This window comes from Lonchura striata, chromosome 30, assembly GCF_050655825.1.
Source record: "Lonchura striata isolate lonStrDom1 chromosome 30, ASM5065582v1, whole genome shotgun sequence".
NCBI classification, from domain to species: domain Eukaryota; kingdom Metazoa; phylum Chordata; class Aves; order Passeriformes; family Estrildidae; genus Lonchura; species Lonchura striata.
The window spans coordinates 595572-623058 of NC_140732.1; the positions used below are offsets into that span (position 1 = coordinate 595572).

At 52.5% G+C, this 27487-nt stretch overlaps 1 long non-coding RNA gene across 1 annotated transcript; it reads left to right on the forward strand.

Annotated features, from left to right (window-relative positions):
* The first annotated feature begins 21740 nt into the window (after positions 1-21740).
* LOC146764934 (uncharacterized) lies at positions 21741-24198 on the forward strand. Its single transcript, XR_014950478.1, has 3 exons — positions 21741-22049; positions 22146-23385; positions 23596-24198. It is a non-coding gene; the product is annotated as an uncharacterized LOC146764934 (long non-coding RNA).
* Positions 24199-27487: the final 3289 nt, after the last annotated feature.

The window sequence follows — 27487 nt, forward strand, 5'->3', positions numbered from 1 at the left end:
ATTATCCCCGACTGATAATTGTGCTGCCCTGATAGACCCAAGGGAGCCCTACAAACTGACATCAGCAACCTGGACTGGTGAGTTTTCTTTCCCAGGGAAAATGGTCAAAGGATGTGCCCAGGGGCCCCTGGCTCTGGACTCTGACTGGATTTCAAAAAGTCAATACATCGAAGGATGCATCCCAGACCGAAGTTTTCGCCTCCTCAAACTTGTGCTGCCCTGATTGGCCCAAGGGAACTCTATAAACTGACATCAGCAACCTGGACTGGTGAGTTTTCTTTCCCAGGGAAAATGGCCAAAGGATGTGCCCAGGGGCCCGTGGCCCTGGGCTGGGGCCTGACTTCGAATATCCTTATATCAATGGATGGACCCCAGACCGATGTTGTCTGCACCTCAAATTTGTGCTACCCTGATAGACCCAATGGAGCCCTACAAACTTACATCAGGAACCTGGACTGGTGAGTTTTCTTTCCCAGGGAAAATGGCCAAAGGATGTGCCCAGGGGCCGCTGGCCCTAGGCTGGGGCCTGAGTGCCGAAAATCCTTATATCGAAAGATGGATAGCAGACTGAAGTTGTCCCCTCCTAAAGGTTCTTCTGCCCTGATAGACCCAAGGGAGCCCTACAAACTGACATCAGCAACCTGGACTGGTGAGTTTTCTCTCCCAGGGAAAATGGCCAAAGGATGTGCCCTGGGGCCCCTGGCCCTGAGCTGAGACCTGATTGCAGAAAATCCGTATATAGAAGGATGGATAGCAGACTGAAATTGTCCCCTCCTAAATGTTCTTCTGCCCTGATAGAGCCAAGGGAGCCCTACAAACTGACATCAGGAACCAGGACTGCTGAGTTTTCTCTCCCAGGGAAAATGGCCAAAGGATGTGCCCAGGGGCTCCTGGCCCTGAGCTGGGACCTGACTGCAAAGAATCCTTATATCGAAGGATGTACCCCAGACGGAAATTATCCCTGACTGAAAATTGTGCTGCCCTGATAGACCCAAGGGAGCCCTACAAACTGACATCAGGAACCTGGACTGCTGAGTTTTCCTTCCCAGGGAAAATGGCAGAAGGATGTGACCAGGGGCGCCTGGCCCTGGGTTTCGACCTGAGTGCAGAAAATCCTTATATCGAAGGATGGATAGCAGACTGAAGTTGTCCCCTCCTAAAGGTTCTTCTGCCCTGATAGACCCAAGGGAGCCCTACAAACTGACATCAGCAACCTGGAATGGTGAGTTTTCTTTCCCAGGGAAAATGACCAAAGGATGTGCTCAGGGGCCCGTGGCCCTGAGCTGAGACCTAATTGCAGAAAACCCTTATATCGAAGGATGGATAGCAGACTGAAGTTGTCCCCTCCTAAAGGTTCTTCGGCCCTGATAGACCCAAGGGAGCCCTACGAACTGACATCAGGAACCTGGACTGGTGAGTTTTCTTTCCAAGGGAAAATTGCCAAAGGATCTGCCCAGCGGCCTTTGGCCCTGGGCTGGGACCTCACTGCAAAAAATCCATGCATCCAGGGATGGACCCCAGACTGAAATTGTCCCTACCTCAAACTTGTGCTGCCCTGATAGGCCCAAGGGAGCCCTACAAACTGACATCAGGAACCTGGACTGCTGAGTTTTCTTACCCAGGGAAAATGGCCAAAGGATGTGCCCAGGGGCCCCTGGCCCTGGGTTTCGACCTGAGTGCAGAAAATCATTATATCGAAGGATGTACCCCAGACAGAAGTTGTCCCCTCCTAAAGGTTCTTCTGCCCTGATAGACCCAAGGGAGCCCTACAAACTGACATCAGGAACCTGGACTGGTGAGTTTTCTTTCCCAGGGAAAATGGCCAAAGGATGTGCCCAGGGGCCCCTGGCCCTGGGCTGGGACCTCGCTGCAAAAAAATCCTTATATCAAAGAATGGATCGCAGGCCGAAGTTGTCCCTACCTCAAATTTGTGCTGCCCCGATAGACCCAAGGGAGCCCTACAAACTGACATCAGCAACCTGGACTGGTGAGTTTATTTTCCCAGGGAAGGTGGCGAAAGGATGTGCTCAGGGGCTCCTGGCCCTGGGCTGGGACCTGAGTGCAGAAAATCCTTATATCGAAGAATGGATCGCAGACCAAAATTCTCCCCACCTAGAACTTGTGCTGCCCTGGTAGACCCAAGGGAGCCCTAGAAACTGACATCAGGAACCTGGACTGGTGAGTTTTCTTTCCCAGGGAAAATGGCCAAAGGATGTGCCCAGGGGACCGTGCCTCTGGGCTGCGACGTGACTGCAAAAATTCCTTATATCGAAGGATGGATCGAAGACCGATGTTGTCCTCAGCCAAAACTTGTGCTGCCCTGATAGACCCAAGGGAGCCCTACAAACTGACATCAGCAACCTGGACTGGTGAGTTTTCTTTCCCAGGGAAAATGGCCAAAGGATCTGCCCAGGTGCCCCTGGCCTTTGGGCTGGGTCCTGACTCCAAAAAATCCTTGTATCTAAGGATGGATCGCAGACCGAAGTTGTCCCTACCTCAAACTTGTCCTGCCCTGATAGACCCAAGGGAGCTCTACAAACTGACATCAGGAACCTGGACTGGTGAGTTTTCTTTTCCAGGGAAAATGGCCAAAGGATGTGCCCAGGGGCCCCTGGCCCTGGGCTGGAACCTGACTTCAAATATCCTTATATCAATGGATGGACCCCAGACCGATATTGTCTGCACCTCAAATTTGTGCTACCCTGATAGGCCCAATGGAGCCCTACAAACTGACATCAAGAACCTGGACTGGTGAGTTTTCTTTCCCAGGGAAAATGGCCAAAGGATGTGCCCAGGGGCCGCTGGCCCTAGGATGGGGCCTGAGTGCAGAAAATCCTTATATCGAAAGATGGATAGCAGACTGAAGTTGTCCCCTCCTAAAGGTTCTTCTGCCCTGATAGACCCAAGGGAGCCCTACAAACTGACATCAGGAAGCAGGACTGCTGAGTTTTCTCTCCCAGGGAAAATCGCCAAAGGATGTGCCCAGGGGCTCCTGGCCCTGAGCTGGGACCTGACTGCAAAGAATCCTTATATCGAAGGATGGACCCCAGACGGAAATTATCCCCGACTGAAAATTGTGCTGCCCTGATAGACCCAAGGGAGCCCTACAAACTGACATCAGGAACCTGGACTGGTGAGTTTTCTTTCCCAGGGAAAATGGTCAAAGGATGTGCCCAGGGGCCCCTTGCTCTGGACTCTGACTGGATTTCAAAAAGTCAATACATCGAAGGATGCATCCCAGACCGAAGTTTTCGCCTCCTCAAACTTGTGCTGCCCTGATAGGCCCAAGGGAACTCTATAAACTGACATCAGAAACCTGGACTGGTGAGTTTTCTTTCCCAGGGAAAATGGCCAAAGGATGTGCCCAGGGGCCCCAAGCACAGGGCTGGGGCCTGACTTTGAATATCCTTATATCAATGGATGGACCCCAGACCGATATTGTCTGCACCTCAAATTTGTGCTACCCTGATAGACCCAATGGAGCCCTACAAACTTACATCAGGAACCTGGACTGGTGAGTTTTCTTTCCCAGGGAAAATGGCCAAAGGATGTGCCCAGGGGCCCCTGGCCCTGGGCTGGAACCTGACTTCAAATATCCTTATATCAATGGATGGACCCCAGACCGATATTGTCTGCACCTCAAATTTGTGCTACCCTGATAGGCCCAATGGAGCCCTACAAACTGACATCAAGAACCTGGAATGGTGAGTTTTCTTTCCCAGGGAAAATGGCCAAAGGATGTGCCCAGGGGCCGCTGGCCCTAGGATGGGGCCTGAGTGCAGAAAATCCTTATATCGAAAGATGGATAGCAGACTGAAGTTGTCCCCTCCTAAAGGTTCTTCTGCCCTGATAGACCCAAGGGAGCCCTACAAACTGACATCAGGAAGCAGGACTGGTGAGTTTTCTTTCCCAGGGAAAATGGCCAAAGGATGTGAACAGGGGCCCCTTGCTCTGGGCTGGGACTGGAGTTCAAAAAGTCAGAACATCGAAAGATGGACCCCAGACCGATATTGACCCCATCCCATATTTTTGCTGCCCTGATAGACCCAAGGGAGCCCTACAAACTGACATCAGCAACCTGGACTGGTGTGTTTTCTTTCCCAGGGAAAATGACCAAAGGATGTGCCCAGGGGCCCCTGGCACTAGGCTGGGACCTCACTGAAAAAATCCTTATATCGAGGGATGGACCCCAGACCGAAATTGTCCCTCCCTCAAACTTATGCTGCCCTGATAGAGCCAAGGGAGCCCTAGAAACTGACATCAGGATCCTGGACTGCTGAGTTTTCTTTCCCAGGGAAAATGGCAAAAGGATGTGCCCAGGGGCCCCTGGCCCTGGGTTTCGACTTGAGTGCAGAAAATCCTTATATCGAAGGATGGATAGCAGACTGAAGTTGTCCCCTCCTAAAGGTTCTTCTGCCCTGATAGAGCCAAGGGAGCCCTACAAACTGACATCAGCAACCTGGACTGGTGAGTTTTCTTTCCCAGGGAAAATGGCCAAAGGGTGTGCCCAGGGGCCCCTGGCTCTGGACTGAAACTGGATTTCCAAAAGTCAATACATCGAAGGATGCATCCCAGACCGAAGTTGTCCCCTCCTCAAACTTTTGCTGCCCTGATAGGCCCAAGGGAACTCTACAAACTGACATCAGGAGCCTGGACTGGTAAGTTTTCTTTCCCAGGGAAAATGGCCAAAGGATGTGCCCAGGGGCCCCTGGCCCTGGGCTGGGACCTCACTGCAAAAAAATCCTTATATCAAAGAATGGATCGCAGACCGAAGTTGTCCCTACCTCAAATTTGTGCTGCCCCGATAGACCCAAGGGAGCCCTACAAACTGACATCAGCAACCTGGACTGGTGAGTTTATTTTCCCAGGGAAGGTGGCGAAAGGATGTGCTCAGGGGCCCCTGGCCCTGGGCTGGGACCTGAGTGCAGAAAATCCTTATATCGAAGAATGGATCGCAGACCAAAATTCTCCCCACCTAGAACTTGTGCTGCCCTGGTAGACCCAAGGGAGCCCTAGAAACTGACATCAGGAACCTGGACTGGTGAGTTTTCTTTCCCAGGGAAAATGGCCAAAGGATGTGCCCAGGGGACCGTGCCTCTGGGCTGCGACGTGACTGCAAAAATTCCTTATATCGAAGGATGGATCGAAGACCGATGTTGTCCTCAGCCAAAACTTGTGCTGCCCTGATAGACCCAAGGGAGCCCTACAAACTGACATCAGCAACCTGGACTGGTGAGTTTTCTTTCCCAGGGAAAATGGCCAAAGGATGTGCCCAGGTGCCCCTGGCCTTTGGGCTGGGTCCTGACTCCAAAAAATCCTTGTATCTAAGGATGGATCGCAGACCGAAGTTGTCCCTACCTCAAACTTGTCCTGCCCTGATAGACCCAAGGGAGCTCTACAAACTGACATCAGGAACCTGGACTGGTGAGTTTTCTTTTCCAGGGAAAATGGCCAAAGGATGTGCCCAGGGGCCCCTGGCCCTGGGCTGGGACCTCACTGCAAAAAAATCCTTATATCAAAGAATGGATCGCAGACCGAATTTGTCCCTACCTCAAATTTGTGCTGCCCCGATAGACCCAAGGGAGCCCTACAAACTGACATCAGCAACCTGGACTGGTGAGTTTATTTTCCCAGGGAAGGTGGCGAAAGGATGTGCTCAGGGGCCCCTGGCCCTGGGCTGGGACCTGAGTGCAGAAAATCCTTATATCGAAAGATGGATAGCAGACTGAAGTTGTCCCCTCCTAAAGGTTCTTCTGCCCTGATAGACCCAAGGGAGCCCTACAAACTGACATCAGGAACCTGGACTGGTGAGTTTTCTTTTCCAGGGAAAATGGCCAAAGGATGTGCCCAGGGGCCCCTGGCCCTGGGCTGGAACCTGACTTCAAATATCCTTATATCAATGGATGGACCCCAGACCGATATTGTCTGCACCTCAAATTTGTGCTACCCTGATAGGCCCAATGGAGGCCTACAAACTGACATCAAGAACCTGGACTGGTGAGTTTTCTTTCCCAGGGAAAATGGCCAAAGGATTTGCCCAGGGGCCGCTGGCCCTAGGATGGGGCCTGAGTGCAGAAAATCCTTATATCGAAAGATGGATAGCAGACTGAAGTTGTCCCCTCCTAAAGGTTCTTCTGCCCTGATAGACCCAAGGGAGCCCTACAAACTGACATCAGGAAGCAGGACTGCTGAGTTTTCTCTCCCAGGGAAAATGGCCAAAGGATTTGCCCAGGGGCTCCTGGCCCTGAGCTGGGACCTGACTGCAAAGAATCCTTATATCGAAGGATGGACCCCAGATGGAAATTATCCCCGACTGATAATTGTGCTGCCCTGATAGACCCAAGGGAGCCCTACAAACTGACATCAGCAACCTGGACTGGTGAGTTTTCTTTCCCAGGGAAAATGGTCAAAGGATGTGCCCAGGGGCCCCTGGCTCTGGACTCTGACTGGATTTCAAAAAGTCAATACATCGAAGGATGCATCCCAGACCGAAGTTTTCGCCTCCTCAAACTTGTGCTGCCCTGATTGGCCCAAGGGAACTCTATAAACTGACATCAGCAACCTGGACTGGTGAGTTTTCTTTCCCAGGGAAAATGGCCAAAGGATGTGCCCAGGGGCCCGTGGCCCTGGGCTGGGGCCTGACTTCGAATATCCTTATATCAATGGATGGACCCCAGACCGATGTTGTCTGCACCTCAAATTTGTGCTACCCTGATAGACCCAATGGAGCCCTACAAACTTACATCAGGAACCTGGACTGGTGAGTTTTCTTTCCCAGGGAAAATGGCCAAAGGATGTGCCCAGGGGCCGCTGGCCCTAGGCTGGGGCCTGAGTGCCGAAAATCCTTATATCGAAAGATGGATAGCAGACTGAAGTTGTCCCCTCCTAAAGGTTCTTCTGTCCTGATAGACCCAAGGGAGCCCTACAAACTGACATCAGCAACCTGGACTGGTGAGTTTTCTCTCCCAGGGAAAATGGCCAAAGGATGTGCCCTGGGGCCCCTGGCCCTGAGCTGAGACCTGATTGCAGAAAATCCGTATATAGAAGGATGGATAGCAGACTGAAATTGTCCCCTCCTAAATGTTCTTCTGCCCTGATAGAGCCAAGGGAGCCCTACAAACTGACATCAGGAACCAGGACTGCTGAGTTTTCTCTCCCAGGGAAAATGGCCAAAGGATGTGCCCAGGGGCTCCTGGCCCTGAGCTGGGACCTGACTGCAAAGAATCCTTATATCGAAGGATGTACCCCAGACGGAAATTATCCCTGACTGAAAATTGTGCTGCCCTGATAGACCCAAGGGAGCCCTACAAACTGACATCAGGAACCTGGACTGCTGAGTTTTCCTTCCCAGGGAAAATGGCAGAAGGATGTGACCAGGGGCGCCTGGCCCTGGGTTTCGACCTGAGTGCAGAAAATCCTTATATCGAAGGATGGATAGCAGACTGAAGTTGTCCCCTCCTAAAGGTTCTTCTGCCCTGATAGACCCAAGGGAGCCCTACAAACTGACATCAGCAACCTGGAATGGTGAGTTTTCTTTCCCAGGGAAAATGACCAAAGGATGTGCTCAGGGGCCCGTGGCCCTGAGCTGAGACCTAATTGCAGAAAACCCTTATATCGAAGGATGGATAGCAGACTGAAGTTGTCCCCTCCTAAAGGTTCTTCGGCCCTGATAGACCCAAGGGAGCCCTACGAACTGACATTAGGAACCTGGACTGGTGAGTTTTCTTTCCAAGGGAAAATTGCCAAAGGATCTGCCCAGCGGCCTTTGGCCCTGGGCTGGGACCTCACTGCAAAAAATCCATGCATCCAGGGATGGACCCCAGACTGAAATTGTCCCTACCTCAAACTTGTGCTGCCCTGATAGGCCCAAGGGAGCCCTACAAACTGACATCAGGAACCTGGACTGCTGAGTTTTCTTACCCAGGGAAAATGGCCAAAGGATGTGCCCAGGGGCCCCTGGCCCTGGGTTTCGACCTGAGTGCAGAAAATCATTATATCGAAGGATGTACCCCAGACAGAAATTGTCCCCTCCTAAAGGTTCTTCTGCCCTGATAGACCCAAGGGAGCCCTACAAACTGACATCAGGAACCTGGACTGGTGAGTTTTCTTTCCCAGGGAAAATGGCCAAAGGATGTGCCCAGGGGCCCGTGGCTCTGGGCTGCGATATGACTGCAAAAACTCCTTATATCGAAGGATGGATCGAAGACAGATATTGTCCCCAGCCAAAACTTGTGCTGCCCTCATAGACCCAAGGGAGCCCTACAAACTGACATCAGCAACCTGGACTGGTGAGTTTTCTTTCCCAGGGAAAATGGCCAAAGGGTGTGCCCAGGTGCCCCTGGCCCAGGGCTGGGACCTCACTGCAAAAAAATCGTTATATCGAATGATGGAACCCAGACCGATATTGTCCGCACCTCAAACTTGTGCTGCCCTGATAGACCCAATGGAGCCCTACAAACTGACATCAGGAACCTGGACTGGTGAGTTTTCTTTCCCAGGGAAAATGGCCAAAGGATGTGCACAGGGGCCCCTGGCCCTGGGCTGGGACCTCACTGCAAAAAAATCCTTTTATCAAGGAATGGATTGCAGACTGAAGTTGTCCCTACCTCAAATTTGTGCTGCCCCGATAGACCCAAGGGAGCCCTACAAACTGACATCAGGAACCTGGACTGGTGAATTTTCTTTTCCAGGGAAAATGGCCAAAGGATGTGCCCAGGGGCGCCTGGCCCCTGGCTGGGACCTGACTGCAAAAAATCCTTATATCGAAGGATGGACCCTAGACTGATGTTGTCCCCTCCTCAAACTTGTGCTGCCCTGAGAGACCCAAGGGAGCCCTACGAACTGACATCAGGAACCTGGACTGGTGTGTTTTCTTTCCCAGGGAAAATGGCCAAAGGATGTGCCCAGGGGCCTTTGGCCCTGGGCTGGGACCTCACTGCAAAAAATCCATGCATCCAGGGATGGACCCCAGACCGAAATTGTCCCTACCTCAAACTTGTGCTGCCCTGATAGGCCCAAGGGAGCCTTACAAACTGACCTCAGCAACCTGGAATGGCGAGTTTTCTTTCCCAGGGAAAATGGCAGAAGGATGTGCCCAGGGGCGCCTGGCCCTGGGTTTCGACCTGAGTGCAGAAAATCCTTATATCGAAGGATGGATAGCAGACTGAAGTTGTCCCCTCCTAAAGGTTCTTCTGCCCTGATAGACCCAAGGGAGCCCTACAAACTGACATCAGCAACCTGGAATGGTGAGTTTTCTTTCCCAGGGAAAATGACCAAAGGATGTGCCCAGGGGCCCGTGGCCCTGAGCTGAGACCTGATTGCAGAAAATCCTTATATCGAAGGATGGATAGCAGACTGAAGTTGTCCCCTCCTAAAGGTTCTTCTGCCCTGATAGAGCCAAGGGAGCCCTACAAACTGACATCAGCAACCTGGACTGGTGAGTTTTCTTTCCCAGGGAAAATGGCCAAAGGATGTGCACAGGGGCCCCTGGCCCTGGGCTGGGGCCTGATGGCAAAGAATCCTTATATCAAAGAATGGATCGCAGACCGAATTTGTCCCTACCTCAAATTTGTGCTGCCCCGATAGACCCAAGGGAGCCCTACAAACTGACATCAGAAACCTGGACTGGTGAGTTTTCTTTACCAGGGAAAGTGGCCAAAGGATGTGCTATGGGGCCCCTGGCCCTGGGCTGGGGCCTGAGTGCAGAAAATCCTTATATCAAAGAATGGATCGCAGACCGAAGTTGTCCCTACCTCAATCTTTTGCTACCCTGATAGACCCAATGGAGCCCTACAAACTGACATCAGCAACCTGGACTGGTGAGTTTTCTTTCCCAGGGAAAATGGCCAAAGGATGTGCCCAGGGGTTCCTGGCCCTGGGATGGGGCCTGACTGCAAAAAATCCTTATATCGAAGGATGTACCCCAGAGCGAAATGGTCCCCTGCTGAAACTTCTGCTGCCCTGATAGACCCAAGGAAGCCCTACAAACTGACATCAGCAGCCTGGACTGGTGAGTTTTCTTTCCCAGGGAAAATGGCCAAAGGATGTGCACAGGGGCCCCTGGCCCTGGGCTGGGACCTCACTGCAAAAAAATCCGTTTATCAAAGAATGGATTGCAGACTGAAGTTGTCTTTACCTCAAATTTGTGTTGCCCCGATAGACCCAAGGGAGCCCTACAAACTGACATCAGGAACCTGGACTGGTGAATTTTCTTTTCCAGGGAAAATGGCCAAAGGATGTGCCCAGGGGCGCCTGGCCCCTGGCTGGGACCTGACTGCAAAAAATCCTTATATCGAACGATGGACCCTAGACTGATGTTGTCCCCTCCGCAAAGTTGTGCTGCCCTGAGAGACCCAAGGGAGCCCTATGAACTGACATCAGGAACCTGGACTGGTGTGTTTTCTTTCCCAGGGAAAATGACCAAAGGATGTGCCCAGGGGCCTTTGGCCCTGGGCTGGGACCTCACTGCAAAAAATCCATGCATCGAGGTATGGACCCCAGACCGAAATTGTCCCTACCTCAAACTTGTGCTGCCCTGATAGGCCCAAGGGAGCCCTACAAACTGACATCAGGAACCTGGACTGCTGAGTTTTCTTTCCCAGGGAATATGGCAGAAGGATGTGACCAGGGGCGCCTGGCCCTGGGTTTCGACCTGAGTGCAGAAAATCCTTATATCGAAGGATGGATAGCAGACTGAAGTTGTCCCCTCCTAAAGGTTCTTCTGCCCTGATAGACCCAAGGGAGCCCTACAAACTGACATCAGCAACCTGGAATGGTGAGTTTTCTTTCCCAGGGAAAATGACCAAAGGATGTGCCCAGGGGCCCGTGGCCCTGAGCTGAGACCTGATTGCAGAAAATCCTTATATCGAAGGATGGATAGCAGACTGAAGTTGTCCCCTCCTAAAGGTTCTTCTGCCCTGATAGAGCCAAGGGAGCCCTACAAACTGACATCAGCAACCTGGACTGGTGAGTTTTCTTTCCCAGGGAAAATGGCCAAAGGATGTGCCCAGGGGCTCCTGGCCCTGGGCTGGGGCCTGAGTGCAAAAAATCCTTATATCGAAGGATGGACCCCAGACTGAAGTTGTCCCCACCAGAAAGTTGTGCTGCCCTGATAGGCCCAAGGGAACTCTACAAACTGACATCAGGAACCTGGACTGGTCAGTTTTCTTTCCCAGGGAAAATGGCCAAAGGATGTGCACAGGGGCCCCTGGCCCTGGGCTGGGGCCTGATGGCAAAGAATCCTTATATCAAACAATGGATCGCAGACCGAAGTTGTCCCTATCTGAAATTTGTGCTGCCCCGATAGACCCAAGGGAGCCCTACAAACTGACATCAGAAACCTGGACTGGTGAGTTTTCTTTACCAGGGAAAGTGGCCAAAGGATGTGCTCAGGGGCCCCTGGCCCTGGGCTGGGGCCTGAGTGCAGAAAATCCTTATATCAAAGAATGGATCGCAGACCGAAGTTGTCCCTACCTCAAACTTGTGCTACCCTGATAGACCCAATGGAGCCCTACAAACTGACATCAGGAACCTGGACTGGTGAGTTTTCTTTCCCAGGGAAAATGGCCAAAGGATGTGCCCAGGGGCTCCTGGCCCTGGGCTGGGGCCTGAGTGCAAAAAATCCTTATATCGAAGGATGGACCCCAGACTGAAGTTGTCCCCACCAGAAAGTTGTGCTGCCCTGATAGGCCCAAGGGAACTCTACAAACTGACATCAGGAACCTGGACTGGTCAGTTTTCTTTCCCAGGGAAAATGGCCAAAGGATGTGCACAGGGGCCCCTGGCCCTGGGCTGGGGCCTGATGGCAAAGAATCCTTATATCAAACAATGGATCGCAGACCGAAGTTGTCCCTACCTGAAATTTGTGCTGCCCCGATAGACCCAAGGGAGCCCTACAAACTGACATCAGCAACCTGGACTGGTGAGTTTTCTTTCCCAGGGAAAGTGGCCAAAGGATGTGCTCAGGGGCCCCTGGCCCTGGGCTGGGGCCTGAGTGCAGAAAATCCTTATATCAAAGAATGGATCGCAGACCGAAGTTGTCCCTACGTCAAACTTGTGCTACCCTGATAGACCCAATGGAGCCCTACAAACTGACATCAGGAACCTGGACTGGTGAGTTTTCTTTCCCAGGGAAAATGGCCAAAGGATGTGCCCAGGGGCTCCTGGCCCTGGGCTGGTGCCTGAGTGCAAAAAATCCTTATATCGAAGGATGGACCCCAGACTGAAGTTGTCCCCACCAGAAAGTTGTGCTGCCCTGATAGGCCCAAGGGAACTCTACAAACTGACATCAGGAACCTGGACTGGTCAGTTTTCTTTCCCAGGGAAAATGGCCAAAGGATGTGCACAGGGGCCCCTGGCCCTGGGCTGGGGCCTGATGGCAAAGAATCCTTATATCAAACAATGGATCGCAGACCGAAGTTGTCCCTACCTGAAATTTGTGCTGCCCCGATAGACCCAAGGGAGCCCTACAAACTGACATCAGCAACCTGGACTGGTGAGTTTTCTTTCCCAGGGAAAGTGGCTAAAGGATGTGCTCAGGGGCCCCAAGCACAGGGCTGGGACCTGACTTCAAATATCCTTATATCAATGGATGGAACCCAGACCGATATTGTCCGCACCTCAAACTTGTGCTGCCCTGATAGACCCAATGGAGCCCTACAAACTGACATCAGTAACCTGGACTGGTGAGTTTTCTTTCCCAGGGAAAATGGCCAAAGGATGTGCACTGGGGCCCCTGGCCCTGGGCGGGGACCTCACTGCAAAATAATCCGTTTATCAAAGAATGGATTGCAGACTGAAGTTGTCCCTACCTCAAATTTGTGCTGCCCCGATAGACCCAAGGGAGCCCTACAAACTGACATCAGGAACCTGGACTGGTGAATTTTCTTTTCCAGGGAAAATGGCCAAAGGATGTGCCCAGGGGCGCCTGGCTCCTGGCTGGGACCTGACTGCAAAAAATCCTTATATCGAACGATGGACCCTAGACTGATGTTGTCCCCTCCGCAAAGTTGTGCTGCCCTGAGAGACCCAAGGGAGCCCTATGAACTGACATCAGGAACCTGGACTGGTGTGTTTTCTTTCCCAGGGAAAATGACCAAAGGATGTGCCCAGGGGCCTTTGGCCCTGGGCTGGGACCTCACTGCAAAAAATCCATGCATCGAGGGATGGACCCCAGACCGAAATTGTCCCTACCTCAAACTTGTGCTGCCCTGATAGGCCCAAGGGAGCCCTACAAACTGACATCAGGAACCTGGACTGCTGAGTTTTCTTTCCCAGGGAAAATGGCCAAAGGATGTGAGCAGGGGCGCCTGGCCCTGGGTTTCGACCTGAGTGCAGAAAATCCTTATATTGAAGGATGGATAGCAGACTGAAGTTGTCCCCTCCTAAAGGTTCTTCTGCCCTGATAGACCCAAGGGAGCCCTACAAACTGACATCAGCAACCTGGAATGGTGAGTTTTCTTTCCCAGGGAAAATGACCAAAGGATGTGCCCAGGGGCCCGTGGCCTTGAGCTGAGACCTGATTACAGAAAATCCTTATATCGAAGGATGGACAGCAGACTGAAGTTGTCCCCTCCTAAAGGTTCTTCTGCCCTGATAGAGCCAAGGGAGCCCTACAAACTGACATCAGGAACCTGGACTGGTGAGTTTTCTTTCCCAGGGAAAATGGCCAAAGGATGTGCACAGGGGCCCCTGGCCCTGGGCTGGAGCCTGATGGCAAAGAATCCTTATATCAAACAATGGATCGCAGACCGAAGTTGTCCCTACCTGAAATTTGTGCTGCCCCGATAGACCCAAGGGAGCCCTACAAACTGACATCAGCAACCTGGACTGGTGAGTTTTCTTTCCCAGGGAAAGTGGCCAAAGGATGTGCTCAGGGGCCCCTGGCCCTGGGCTGGGGCCTGAGTGCAGAAAATCCTTATATCAAAGAATGGATCGCAGACCGAAGTTGTCCCTACGTCAAACTTGTGCTACCCTGATAGACCCAATGGAGCCCTACAAACTGACATCAGGAACCTGGACTGGTGAGTTTTCTTTCCCAGGGAAAATGGCCAAAGGATGTGCCCAGGGGCTCCTGGCCCTGGGCTGGGGCCTGAGTGCAAAAAATCCTTATATCGAAGGATGGACCCCAGACTGAAGTTGTCCCCACCAGAAAGTTGTGCTGCCCTGATAGGCCCAAGGGAACTCTACAAACTGACATCAGGAACCTGGACTGGTCAGTTTTCTTTCCCAGGGAAAATGGCCAAAGGATGTGCACAGGGGCCCCTGGCCCTGGGCTGGGGCCTGATGGCAAAGAATCCTTATATCAAACAATAGATCGCAGACCGAAGTTGTCCCTACCTGAAATTTGTGCTGCCCCGATAGACCCAAGGGAGCCCTACAAACTGACATCAGCAACCTGGACTGGTGAGTTTTCTTTCCCAGGGAAAGTGGCCAAAGGATGTGCTCAGGGGCCCCTGGCCCTGGGCTGGGACCTCACTGCAAAAAAATCCTTATATCAATGGATGGAACCCAGACCGATATTGTCCGCACCTCAAACTTGTGCTGCCCTGATAGACCCAATGGAGCCCTACAAACTGACATCAGGAACCTGGACTGGTGAGTTTTCTTTCCCAGGGAAAATGGCCAAAGGATGTGCACAGGGGCCCCTGGCCCTGGGCTGGGACCTCACTGCAAAAAAATCCGTTTATCAAAGAATGGATTGCAGACTGAAGTTGTCCCTACCTCAAATTTGTGCTGCCCCGATAGACCCAAGGGAGCCCTACAAACTGACATCAGGAACCTGGACTGGTGAATTTTCTTTTCCAGGGAAAATGGCCAAAGGATGTGCCCAGGGGCGCCTGGCCCCTGGCTGGGACCTGACTGCAAAAAATCCTTATATCGAACGATGGACCCTAGACTGATGTTGTCCCCTCCGCAAAGTTGTGCTGCCCTGAGAGACCCAAGGGAGCCCTATGAACTGACATCAGGAACCTGGACTGGTGTGTTTTCTTTCCCAGGGAAAATGGCCAAAGGATGTGCCCAGGGGCCTTTGGCCCTGGGCTGGGACCTCACTGCAAAAAATCCATGCATCCAGGGATGGACCCCAGACCGAAATTGTCCCTACCTCAAACTTGTGCTGCCCTGATAGGCCCAAGGGAGCCCTACAAACTGACATCAGGAACCTGGACTGCTGAGTTTTCTTTCCCAGGGAAAATGGCAGAAGGATGTGACCAGGGGCGCCTGGCCCTGGGTTTCGACCTGAGTGCAGAAAATCCTTATATCGAAGGATGGATAGCAGACTGAAGTTGTCCCCTCCTAAAGGTTCTTCTGCCCTGATAGAGCCAAGGGAGCCCTACAAACTGACATCAGCAACCTGGAATGGTGAGTTTTCTTTCCCAGGGAAAATGACCAAAGGATGTGCCCAGGGGCCCGTGGCCCTGAGCTGAGACCTGATTGCAGAAAATCCTTATATCGAAGGATGGATAGCAGACTGAAGTTGTCCCCTCCTAAAGGTTCTTCTGCCCTGATAGAGCCAAGGGAGCCCTACAAACTGACATCAGGAACCTGGACTGGTGAGTTTTCTTTCCCAGGGAAAATGGCCAAAGTATGTGCCCAGGGGCTCCTGGCCCTGGGCTGGGGCCTGAGTGCAAAAAATCCTTATATCGAAGGATGGACCCCAGACTGAAGTTGTCCCCACCAGAAAGTTGTGCTGCCCTGATAGGCCCAAGGGAACTCTACAAACTGACATCAGGAACCTGGACTGGTCAGTTTTCTTTCCCAGGGAAAATGGCCAAAGGATGTGCACAGGGGCCCCTGGCCCTGGGCTGGGGCCTGATGGCAAAGAATCCTTATATCAAACAATGGATCGCAGACCGAAGTTGTCCCTACCTGAAATTTGTGCTGCCCCGATAGACCCAAGGGAGCCCTACAAACTGACATCAGCAACCTGGACTGGTGAGTTTTCTTTCCCAGGGAAAGTGGCCAAAGGATGTGCTCAGGGGCCCCTGGCCCTGGGCTGGGGCCTGAGTGCAGAAAATCCTTATATCAAAGAATGGATCGCAGACCGAAGTTGTCCCTACGTCAAACTTGTGCTACCCTGATAGACCCAATGGAGCCCTACAAACTGACATCAGGAACCTGGACTGGTGAGTTTTCTTTCCCAGGGAAAATGGCCAAAGGATGTGCCCAGGGGCTCCTGGCCCTGGGCTGGGGCCTGAGTGCAAAAAATCCTTATATCGAAGGATGGACCCCAGACTGAAGTTGTCCCCACCAGAAAGTTGTGCTGCCCTGATAGGCCCAAGGGAACTCTACAAACTGACATCAGGAACCTGGACTGGTCAGTTTTCTTTCCCAGGGAAAATGGCCAAAGGATGTGCACAGGGGCCCCTGGCCCTGGGCTGGGGCCTGATGGCAAAGAATCCTTATATCAAACAATAGATCGCAGACCGAAGTTGTCCCTACCTGAAATTTGTGCTGCCCCGATAGACCCAAGGGAGCCCTACAAACTGACATCAGCAACCTGGACTGGTGAGTTTTCTTTCCCAGGGAAAGTGGCCAAAGGATGTGCTCAGGGGCCCCTGGCCCTGGGCTGGGACCTCACTGCAAAAAAATCCTTATATCAATGGATGGAACCCAGACCGATATTGTCCGCACCTCAAACTTGTGCTGCCCTGATAGACCCAATGGAGCCCTACAAACTGACATCAGGAACCTGGACTGGTGAGTTTTCTTTCCCAGGGAAAATGGCCAAAGGATGTGCACAGGGGCCCCTGGCCCTGGGCTGGGACCTCACTGCAAAAAAATCCGTTTATCAAAGAATGGATTGCAGACTGAAGTTGTCCCTACCTCAAATTTGTGCTGCCCCGATAGACCCAAGGGAGCCCTACAAACTGACATCAGGAACCTGGACTGGTGAATTTTCTTTTCCAGGGAAAATGGCCAAAGGATGTGCCCAGGGGCGCCTGGCCCCTGGCTGGGACCTGACTGCAAAAAATCCTTATATCGAACGATGGACCCTAGACTGATGTTGTCCCCTCCGCAAAGTTGTGCTGCCCTGAGAGACCCAAGGGAGCCCTATGAACTGACATCAGGAACCTGGACTGGTGTGTTTTCTTTCCCAGGGAAAATGGCCAAAGGATGTGCCCAGGGGCCTTTGGCCCTGGGCTGGGACCTCACTGCAAAAAATCCATGCATCCAGGGATGGACCCCAGACCGAAATTGTCCCTACCTCAAACTTGTGCTGCCCTGATAGGCCCAAGGGAGCCCTACAAACTGACATCAGGAACCTGGACTGCTGAGTTTTCTTTCCCAGGGAAAATGGCAGAAGGATGTGACCAGGGGCGCCTGGCCCTGGGTTTCGACCTGAGTGCAGAAAATCCTTATATCGAAGGATGGATAGCAGACTGAAGTTGTCCCCTCCTAAAGGTTCTTCTGCCCTGATAGAGCCAAGGGAGCCCTACAAACTGACATCAGCAACCTGGAATGGTGAGTTTTCTTTCCCAGGGAAAATGACCAAAGGATGTGCCCAGGGGCCCGTGGCCCTGAGCTGAGACCTGATTGCAGAAAATCCTTATATCGAAGGATGGATAGCAGACTGAAGTTGTCCCCTCCTAAAGGTTCTTCTGCCCTGATAGAGCCAAGGGAGCCCTACAAACTGACATCAGGAACCTGGACTGGTGAGTTTTCTTTCCCAGGGAAAATGGCCAAAGTATGTGCCCAGGGGCTCCTGGCCCTGGGCTGGGACCTGAGTGCAAAAAATCCTTATATCGAAGGATGGACCCCAGACTGAAGTTGTCCCCACCAGAAAGTTGTGCTGCCCTGATAGGCCCAAGGGAACTCTACAAACTGACATCAGGAACCTGGACTGGTCAGTTTTCTTTCCCAGGGAAAATGGCCAAAGGATGTGCACAGGGGCCCCTGGCCCTGGGCTGGGGCCTGATGGCAAAGAATCCTTATATCAAACAATGGATCGCAGACCGAAGTTGTCCCTACCTGAAATTTGTGCTGCCCCGATAGACCCAAGGGAGCCCTACAAACTGACATCAGAAACCTGGACTGGTGAGTTTTCTTTACCAGGGAAAGTGGCCAAAGGATGTGCTCAGGGGCCCCTGGCCCTGGGCTGGGGCCTGAGTGCAGAAAATCCTTATATCAAAGAATGGATCGCAGACCGAAGTTGTCCCTACCTCAAACTTGTGCTACCCTGATAGACCCAATGGAGCCCTACAAACTGACATCAGGAACCTGGACTGGTGAGTTTTCTTTCCCAGGGAAAATGGCCAAAGGATGTGCCCAGGGGCTCCTGGCCCTGGGCTGGGGCCTGAGTGCAAAAAATCCTTATATCGAAGGATGGACCCCAGACTGAAGTTGTCCCCACCAGAAAGTTGTGCTGCCCTGATAGGCCCAAGGGAACTCTACAAACTGACATCAGGAACCTGGACTGGTCAGTTTTCTTTCCCAGGGAAAATGGCCAAAGGATGTGCACAGGGGCCCCTGGCCCTGGGCTGGGGCCTGATGGCAAAGAATCCTTATATCAAACAATGGATCGCAGACCGAAGTTGTCCCTACCTGAAATTTGTGCTGCCCCGATAGACCCAAGGGAGCCCTACAAACTGACATCAGCAACCTGGACTGGTGAGTTTTCTTTCCCAGGGAAAGTGGCCAAAGGATGTGCTCAGGGGCCCCTGGCCCTGGGCTGGGGCCTGAGTGCAGAAAATCCTTATATCAAAGAATGGATCGCAGACCGAAGTTGTCCCTACGTCAAACTTGTGCTACCCTGATAGACCCAATGGAGCCCTACAAACTGACATCAGGAACCTGGACTGGTGAGTTTTCTTTCCCAGGGAAAATGGCCAAAGGATGTGCCCAGGGGCTCCTGGCCCTGGGCTGGGGCCTGAGTGCAAAAAATCCTTATATCGAAGGATGGACCCCAGACTGAAGTTGTCCCCACCAGAAAGTTGTGCTGCCGTGATAGGCCCAAGGGAACTCTACAAACTGACATCAGGAACCTGGACTGGTGAGTTTTCTTTCCCAGGGAAAATGGCCAAAGGATGTGCACAGGGGCCCCTGGCCCTGGGCTGGGGCCTGATGGCAAAGAATCCTTATATCAAACAATGGATCGCAGACCGAAGTTGTCCCTACCTGAAATTTGTGCTGCCCCGATAGACCCAAGGGAGCCCTACAAACTGACATCAGCAACCTGGACTGGTGAGTTTTCTTTCCCAGGGAAAGTGGCCAAAGGATGTGCTCAGGGGCCCCTGGCCCTGGGCTGGGACCTGACTTCAAATATCCTTATATCAATGGATGGAACCCAGACCGATATTGTCCGCACCTCAAACTTGTGCTGCCCTGATAGACCCAATGGAGCCCTACAAACTGACATCAGTAACCTGGACTGGTGAGTTTTCTTTCCCAGGGAAAATGGCCAAAGGATGTGCACAGGGGCCCCTGGCCCTGGGCGGGGACCTCACTGCAAAAAAATCCGTTTATCAAAGAATGGATTGCAGACTGAAGTTGTCCCTACCTCAAATTTGTGCTGCCCCGATAGACCCAAGGGAGCCCTACAAACTGACATCAGGAACCTGGACTGGTGAATTTTCTTTTCCAGGGAAAATGGCCAAAGGATGTGCCCAGGGGCGCCTGGCTCCTGGCTGGGACCTGACTGCAAAAAATCCTTATATCGAACGATGGACCCTAGACTGATGTTGTCCCCTCCGCAAAGTTGTGCTGCCCTGAGAGACCCAAGGGAGCCCTACAAACTGACATCAGGAACCTGGACTGGTGTGTTTTCTTTCCCAGGGAAAATGACCAAAGGATGTGCCCAGGGGCCTTTGGCCCTGGGCTGGGACCTCACTGCAAAAAATCCATGCATCGAGGGATGGACCCCAGACCGAAATTGTCCCTACCTCAAACTTGTGCTGCCCTGATAGGCCCAAGGGAGCCCTACAAACTGACATCAGGAACCTGGACTGCTGAGTTTTCTTTCCCAGGGAAAATGGCCAAAGGATGTGACCAGGGGCGCCTGGCCCTGGGTTTCGACCTGAGTGCAGAAAATCCTTATATCGAAGGATGGATAGCAGACTGAAGTTGTCCCCTCCTAAAGGTTCTTCTGCCCTGATAGACCCAAGGGAGCCCTACAAACTGACATCAGCAACCTGGAATGGTGAGTTTTCTTTCCCAGGGAAAATGACCAAAGGATGTGCCCAGGGGCCCGTAGCCCTGAGCTGAGACCTGATTACAGAAAATCCTTATATCGAAGGATGGATAGCAGACTGAAGTTGTCCCCTCCTAAAGGTTCTTCTGCCCTGATAGAGCCAAGGGAGCCCTACAAACTGACATCAGGAACCTGGACTGGTGAGTTTTCTTTCCCAGGGAAAATGGCCAAAGGATGTGCACAGGGGCCCCTGGCCCTGGGCTGGGGCCTGATGGCAAAGAATCCTTATATCAAACAATAGATCGCAGACCGAAGTTGTCCCTACCTGAAATTTGTGCTGCCCCGATAGACCCAAGGGAGCCCTACAAACTGACATCAGCAACCTGGACTGGTGAGTTTTCTTTCCCAGGGAAAGTGGCCAAAGGATGTGCTCAGGGGCCCCTGGCCCTGGGCTGGGACCTCACTGCAAAAAAATCCTTATATCAATGGATGGAACCCAGACCGATATTGTCCGCACCTCAAACTTGTGCTGCCCTGATAGACCCAATGGAGCCCTACAAACTGACATCAGGAACCTGGACTGGTGAGTTTTCTTTCCCAGGGAAAATGGCCAAAGGATGTGCACAGGGGCCCCTGGCCCTGGGCTGGGACCTCACTGCAAAAAAATCCGTTTATCAAAGAATGGATTGCAGACTGAAGTTGTCCCTACCTCAAATTTGTGCTGCCCCGATAGACCCAAGGGAGCCCTACAAACTGACATCAGGAACCTGGACTGGTGAATTTTCTTTTCCAGGGAAAATGGCCAAAGGATGTGCCCAGGGGCGCCTGGCCCCTGGCTGGGACCTGACTGCAAAAAATCCTTATATCGAACGATGGACCCTAGACTGATGTTGTCCCCTCCGCAAAGTTGTGCTGCCCTGAGAGACCCAAGGGAGCCCTATGAACTGACATCAGGAACCTGGACTGGTGTGTTTTCTTTCCCAGGGAAAATGGCCAAAGGATGTGCCCAGGGGCCTTTGGCCCTGGGCTGGGACCTCACTGCAAAAAATCCATGCATCCAGGGATGGACCCCAGACCGAAATTGTCCCTACCTCAAACTTGTGCTGCCCTGATAGGCCCAAGGGAGCCCTACAAACTGACATCAGGAACCTGGACTGCTGAGTTTTCTTTCCCAGGGAAAATGGCAGAAGGATGTGACCAGGGGCGCCTGGCCCTGGGTTTCGATCTGAGTGCAGAAAATCCTTATATCGAAGGATGGATAGCAGACTGAAGTTGTCCCCTCCTAAAGGTTCTTCTGCCCTGATAGAGCCAAGGGAGCCCTACAAACTGACATCAGCAACCTGGAATGGTGAGTTTTCTTTCCCAGGGAAAATGACCAAAGGATGTGCCCAGGGGCCCGTGGCCCTGAGCTGAGACCTGATTGCAGAAAATCCTTATATCGAAGGATGGATAGCAGACTGAAGTTGTCCCCTCCTAAAGGTTCTTCTGCCCTGATAGAGCCAAGGGAGCCCTACAAACTGACATCAGGAACCTGGACTGGTGAGTTTTCTTTCCCAGGGAAAATGGCCAAAGTATGTGCCCAGGGGCTCCTGGCCCTGGGCTGGGACCTGAGTGCAAAAAATCCTTATATCGAAGGATGGACCCCAGACTGAAGTTGTCCCCACCAGAAAGTTGTGCTGCCCTGATAGGCCCAAGGGAACTCTACAAACTGACATCAGGAACCTGGACTGGTCAGTTTTCTTTCCCAGGGAAAATGGCCAAAGGATGTGCACAGGGGCCCCTGGCCCTGGGCTGGGGCCTGATGGCAAAGAATCCTTATATCAAACAATGGATCGCAGACCGAAGTTGTCCCTACCTGAAATTTGTGCTGCCCCGATAGACCCAAGGGAGCCCTACAAACTGACATCAGAAACCTGGACTGGTGAGTTTTCTTTACCAGGGAAAGTGGCCAAAGGATGTGCTCAGGGGCCCCTGGCCCTGGGCTGGGGCCTGAGTGCAGAAAATCCTTATATCAAAGAATGGATCGCAGACCGAAGTTGTCCCTACCTCAAACTTGTGCTACCCTGATAGACCCAATGGAGCCCTACAAACTGACATCAGGAACCTGGACTGGTGAGTTTTCTTTCCCAGGGAAAATGGCCAAAGGATGTGCCCAGGGGCTCCTGGCCCTGGGCTGGGGCCTGAGTGCAAAAAATCCTTATATCGAAGGATGGACCCCAGACTGAAGTTGTCCCCACCAGAAAGTTGTGCTGCCCTGATAGGCCCAAGGGAACTCTACAAACTGACATCAGGAACCTGGACTGGTCAGTTTTCTTTCCCAGGGAAAATGGCCAAAGGATGTGCACAGGGGCCCCTGGCCCTGGGCTGGGGCCTGATGGCAAAGAATCCTTATATCAAACAATGGATCGCAGACCGAAGTTGTCCCTACCTGAAATTTGTGCTGCCCCGATAGACCCAAGGGAGCCCTACAAACTGACATCAGCAACCTGGACTGGTGAGTTTTCTTTCCCAGGGAAAGTGGCCAAAGGATGTGCTCAGGGGCCCCTGGCCCTGGGCTGGGGCCTGAGTGCAGAAAATCCTTATATCAAAGAATGGATCGCAGACCGAAGTTGTCCCTACCTCAAACTTGTGCTACCCTGATAGACCCAATGGAGCCCTACAAACTGACATCAGGAACCTGGACTGGTGAGTTTTCTTTCCCAGGGAAAATGGCCAAAGGATGTGCCCAGGGGCTCCTGGCCCTGGGCTGGGGCCTGAGTGCAAAAAATCCTTATATCGAAGGATGGACCCCAGACTGAAGTTGTCCCCACCAGAAAGTTGTGCTGCCCTGATAGGCCCAAGGGAACTCTACAAACTGACATCAGGAACCTGGACTGGTGAGTTTTCTTTCCCAGGGAAAATGGCCAAAGGATGTGCACAGGGGCCCCTGGCCCTGGGCTGGGGCCTGATGGCAAAGAATCCTTATATCAAACAATGGATCGCAGACCGAAGTTGTCCCTACCTGAAATTTGTGCTGCCCCGATAGACCCAAGGGAGCCCTACAAACTGACATCAGCAACCTGGACTGGTGAGTTTTCTTTCCCAGGGAAAGTGGCCAAAGGATGTGCTCAGGGGCCCCTGGCCCTGGGCTGGGACCTGACTTCAAATATCCTTATATCAATGGATGGAACCCAGACCGATATTGTCCGCACCTCAAACTTGTGCTGCCCTGATAGACCCAATGGAGCCCTACAAACTGACATCAGTAACCTGGACTGGTGAGTTTTCTTTCCCAGGGAAAATGGCCAAAGGATGTGCACAGGGGCCCCTGGCCCTGGGCGGGGACCTCACTGCAAAAAAATCCGTTTATCAAAGAATGGATTGCAGACTGAAGGTGTCCCTACCTCAAATTTGTGCTGCCCCGATAGACCCAAGGGAGCCCTACAAACTGACATCAGGAACCTGGACTGGTGAATTTTCTTTTCCAGGGAAAATGGCCAAAGGATGTGCCCAGGGGCGCCTGGCTCCTGGCTGGGACCTGACTGCAAAAAATCCTTATATCGAACGATGGACCCTAGACTGATGTTGTCCCCTCCGCAAAGTTGTGCTGCCCTGAGAGACCCAAGGGAGCCCTACAAACTGACATCAGGAACCTGGACTGGTGTGTTTTCTTTCCCAGGGAAAATGACCAAAGGATGTGCCCAGGGGCCTTTGGCCCTGGGCTGGGACCTCACTGCAAAAAATCCATGCATCGAGGGATGGACCCCAGACCGAAATTGTCCCTACCTCAAACTTGTGCTGCCCTGATAGGCCCAAGGGAGCCCTACAAACTGACATCAGGAACCTGGACTGCTGAGTTTTCTTTCCCAGGGAAAATGGCCAAAGGATGTGACCAGGGGCGCCTGGCCCTGGGTTTCGACCTGAGTGCAGAAAATCCTTATATCGAAGGATGGATAGCAGACTGAAGTTGTCCCCTCCTAAAGGTTCTTCTGCCCTGATAGACCCAAGGGAGCCCTACAAACTGACATCAGCAACCTGGAATGGTGAGTTTTCTTTCCCAGGGAAAATGACCAAAGGATGTGCCCAGGGGCCCGTAGCCCTGAGCTGAGACCTGATTACAGAAAATCCTTATATCGAAGGATGGATAGCAGACTGAAGTTGTCCCCTCCTAAAGGTTCTTCTGCCCTGATAGAGCCAAGGGAGCCCTACAAACTGACATCAGGAACCTGGACTGGTGAGTTTTCTTTCCCAGGGAAAATGGCCAAAGGATGTGCACAGGGGCCCCTGGCCCTGGGCTGGGGCCTGATGGCAAAGAATCCTTATATCAAACAATGGATCGCAGACCGAAGTTGTCCCTACCTGAAATTTGTGCTGCCCCGATAGACCCAAGGGAGCCCTACAAACTGACATCAGCAACCTGGACTGGTGAGTTTTCTTTCCCAGGGAAAGTGGCCAAAGGATGTGCTCAGGGGCCCCTGGCCCTGGGCTGGGGCCTGAGTGCAGAAAATCCTTATATCAAAGAATGGATCGCAGACCGAAGTTGTCCCTACGTCAAACTTGTGCTACCCTGATAGACCCAATGGAGCCCTACAAACTGACATCAGGAACCTGGACTGGTGAGTTTTCTTTCCCAGGGAAAATGGCCAAAGTATGTGCCCAGGGGCTCCTGGCCCTGGGCTGGGGCCTGAGTGCAAAAAATCCTTATATCGAAGGATGGACCCCAGACTGAAGTTGTCCCCACCAGAAAGTTGTGCTGCCCTGATAGGCCCAAGGGAACTCTACAAACTGACATCAGGAACCTGGACTGGTGAGTTTTCTTTCCCAGGGAAAATGGCCAAAGGATGTGCTATGGGGCCCCTGGCCCTGGGCTGGGGCCTGATGGCAAAGAATCCTTATATCAAACAATGGATCGCAGACCGAAGTTGTCCCTACCTGAAATTTGTGCTGCCCCGATAGACCCAAGGGAGCCCTACAAACTGACATCAGCAACCTGGACTGGTGAGTTTTCTTTCCCAGGGAAAGTGGCCAAAGGATGTGCTCAGGGGCCCCTGGCCCTGGGCTGGGACCTGACTTCAAATATCCTTATATCAATGGATGGAACCCAGACCGATATTGTGCGCACCTCAAACTTGTGCTGCCCTGATAGACCCAATGGAGCCCTACAAACTGACATCAGGAACCTGGACTGGTGAGTTTTCTTTCCCAGGGAAAATGGCCAAAGGATGTGCACAGGGGCCCCTGGCCCTGGGCTGGGACCTCACTGCAAAAAAATCCGTTTATCAAAGAATGGATTGCAGACTGAAGTTGTCCCTACCTCAAATTTGTGCTGCTCCGATAGACCCAAGGGAGCCCTACAAACTGACATCAGGAACCTGGACTGGTGAATTTTCTTTTCCAGGGAAAATGGCCAAAGGATGTGCCCAGGGGCGCCTGGCCCCTGGCTGGGACCTGACTGCAAAAAATCCTTATATCGAACAATGGACCCTAGACTGATGTTGTCCCCTCCGCAAAGTTGTGCTGCCCTGAGAGACCCAAGGGAGCCCTATGAACTGACATCAGGAACCTGGACTGGTGTGTTTTCTTTCCCAGGGAAAATGGCCAAAGGATGTGCCCAGGGGCCTTTGGCCCTGGGCTGGGACCTCACTGCAAAAAATCCATGCATCCAGGGATGGACCCCAGACCGAAATTGTCCCTACCTCAAACTTGTGCTGCCCTGATAGGCCCAAGGGAGCCCTACAAACTGACATCAGGAACCTGGACTGCTGAGTTTTCTTTCCCAGGGAAAATGGCAGAAGGATGTGACCAGGGGCGCCTGGCCCTGGGTTTCGACCTGAGTGCAGAAAATCCTTATATCGAAGGATGGATAGCAGACTGAAGTTGTCCCCTCCTAAAGGTTCTTCTGCCCTGATAGACCCAAGGGAGCCCTACAAACTGACATCAGCAACCTGGAATGGTGAGTTTTCTTTCCCAGGGAAAATGACCAAAGGATGTGCCCAGGGGCCCGTGGCCCTGAGCTGAGACCTGATTGCAGAAAATCCTTATATCGAAGGATGGATAGCAGACTGAAGTTGTCCCCTCCTAAAGGTTCTTCTGCCCTGATAGAGCCAAGGGAGCCCTACAAACTGACATCAGCAACCTGGACTGGTGAGTTTTCTTTCCCAGGGAAAATGGCCAAAGTATGTGCCCAGGGGCTCCTGGCCCTGGGCTGGGGCCTGAGTGCAAAAAATCCTTATATCGAAGGATGGACCCCAGACTGAAGTTGTCCCCACCAGAAAGTTGTGCTGCCCTGATAGGCCCAAGGGAACTCTACAAACTGACATCAGGAACTTGGACTGGTCAGTTTTCTTTCCCAGGGAAAATGGCCAAAGGATGTGCACAGGGGCCCCTGGCCCTGGGCTGGGGCCTGATGGCAAAGAATCCTTATATCAAACAATGGATCGCAGACCGAAGTTGTCCCTACCTGAAATTTGTGCTGCCCCGATAGACCCAAGGGAGCCCTACAAACTGACATCAGCAACCTGGACTGGTGAGTTTTCTTTCCCAGGGAAAGTGGCCAAAGGATGTGCTCAGGGGCCCCTGGCCCTGGGCTGGGGCCTGAGTGCAGAAAATCCTTATATCAAAGAATGGATCGCAGACCGAAGTTGTCCCTACGTCAAACTTGTGCTACCCTGATAGACCCAATGGAGCCCTACAAACTGACATCAGGAACCTGGACTGGTGAGTTTTCTTTCCCAGGGAAAATGGCCAAAGTATGTGCCCAGGGGCTCCTGGCCCTGGGCTGGGGCCTGAGTGCAAAAAATCCTTATATCGAAGGATGGACCCCAGACTGAAGTTGTCCCCACCAGAAAGTTGTGCTGCCCTGATAGGCCCAAGGGAACTCTACAAACTGACATCAGGAACCTGGACTGGTGAGTTTTCTTTCCCAGGGAAAATGGCCAAAGGATGTGCTATGGGGCCCCTGGCCCTGGGCTGGGGCCTGATGGCAAAGAATCCTTATATCAAACAATGGATCGCAGACCGAAGTTGTCCCTACCTGAAATTTGTGCTGCCCCGATAGACCCAAGGGAGCCCTACAAACTGACATCAGCAACCTGGACTGGTGAGTTTTCTTTCCCAGGGAAAGTGGCCAAAGGATGTGCTCAGGGGCCCCTGGCCCTGGGCTGGGGCCTGAGTGCAGAAAATCCTTATATCAAAGAATGGATCGCAGGCCGAAGTTGTCCCTACGTCAAACTTGTGCTACCCTGATAGACCCAATGGAGCCCTACAAACTGACATCAGGAACCTGGACTGGTGAGTTTTCTTTCCCAGGGAAAATGGCCAAAGGATGTGCCCAGGGGCTCCTGGCCCTGGGCTGGGGCCTGAGTGCAAAAAATCCTTATA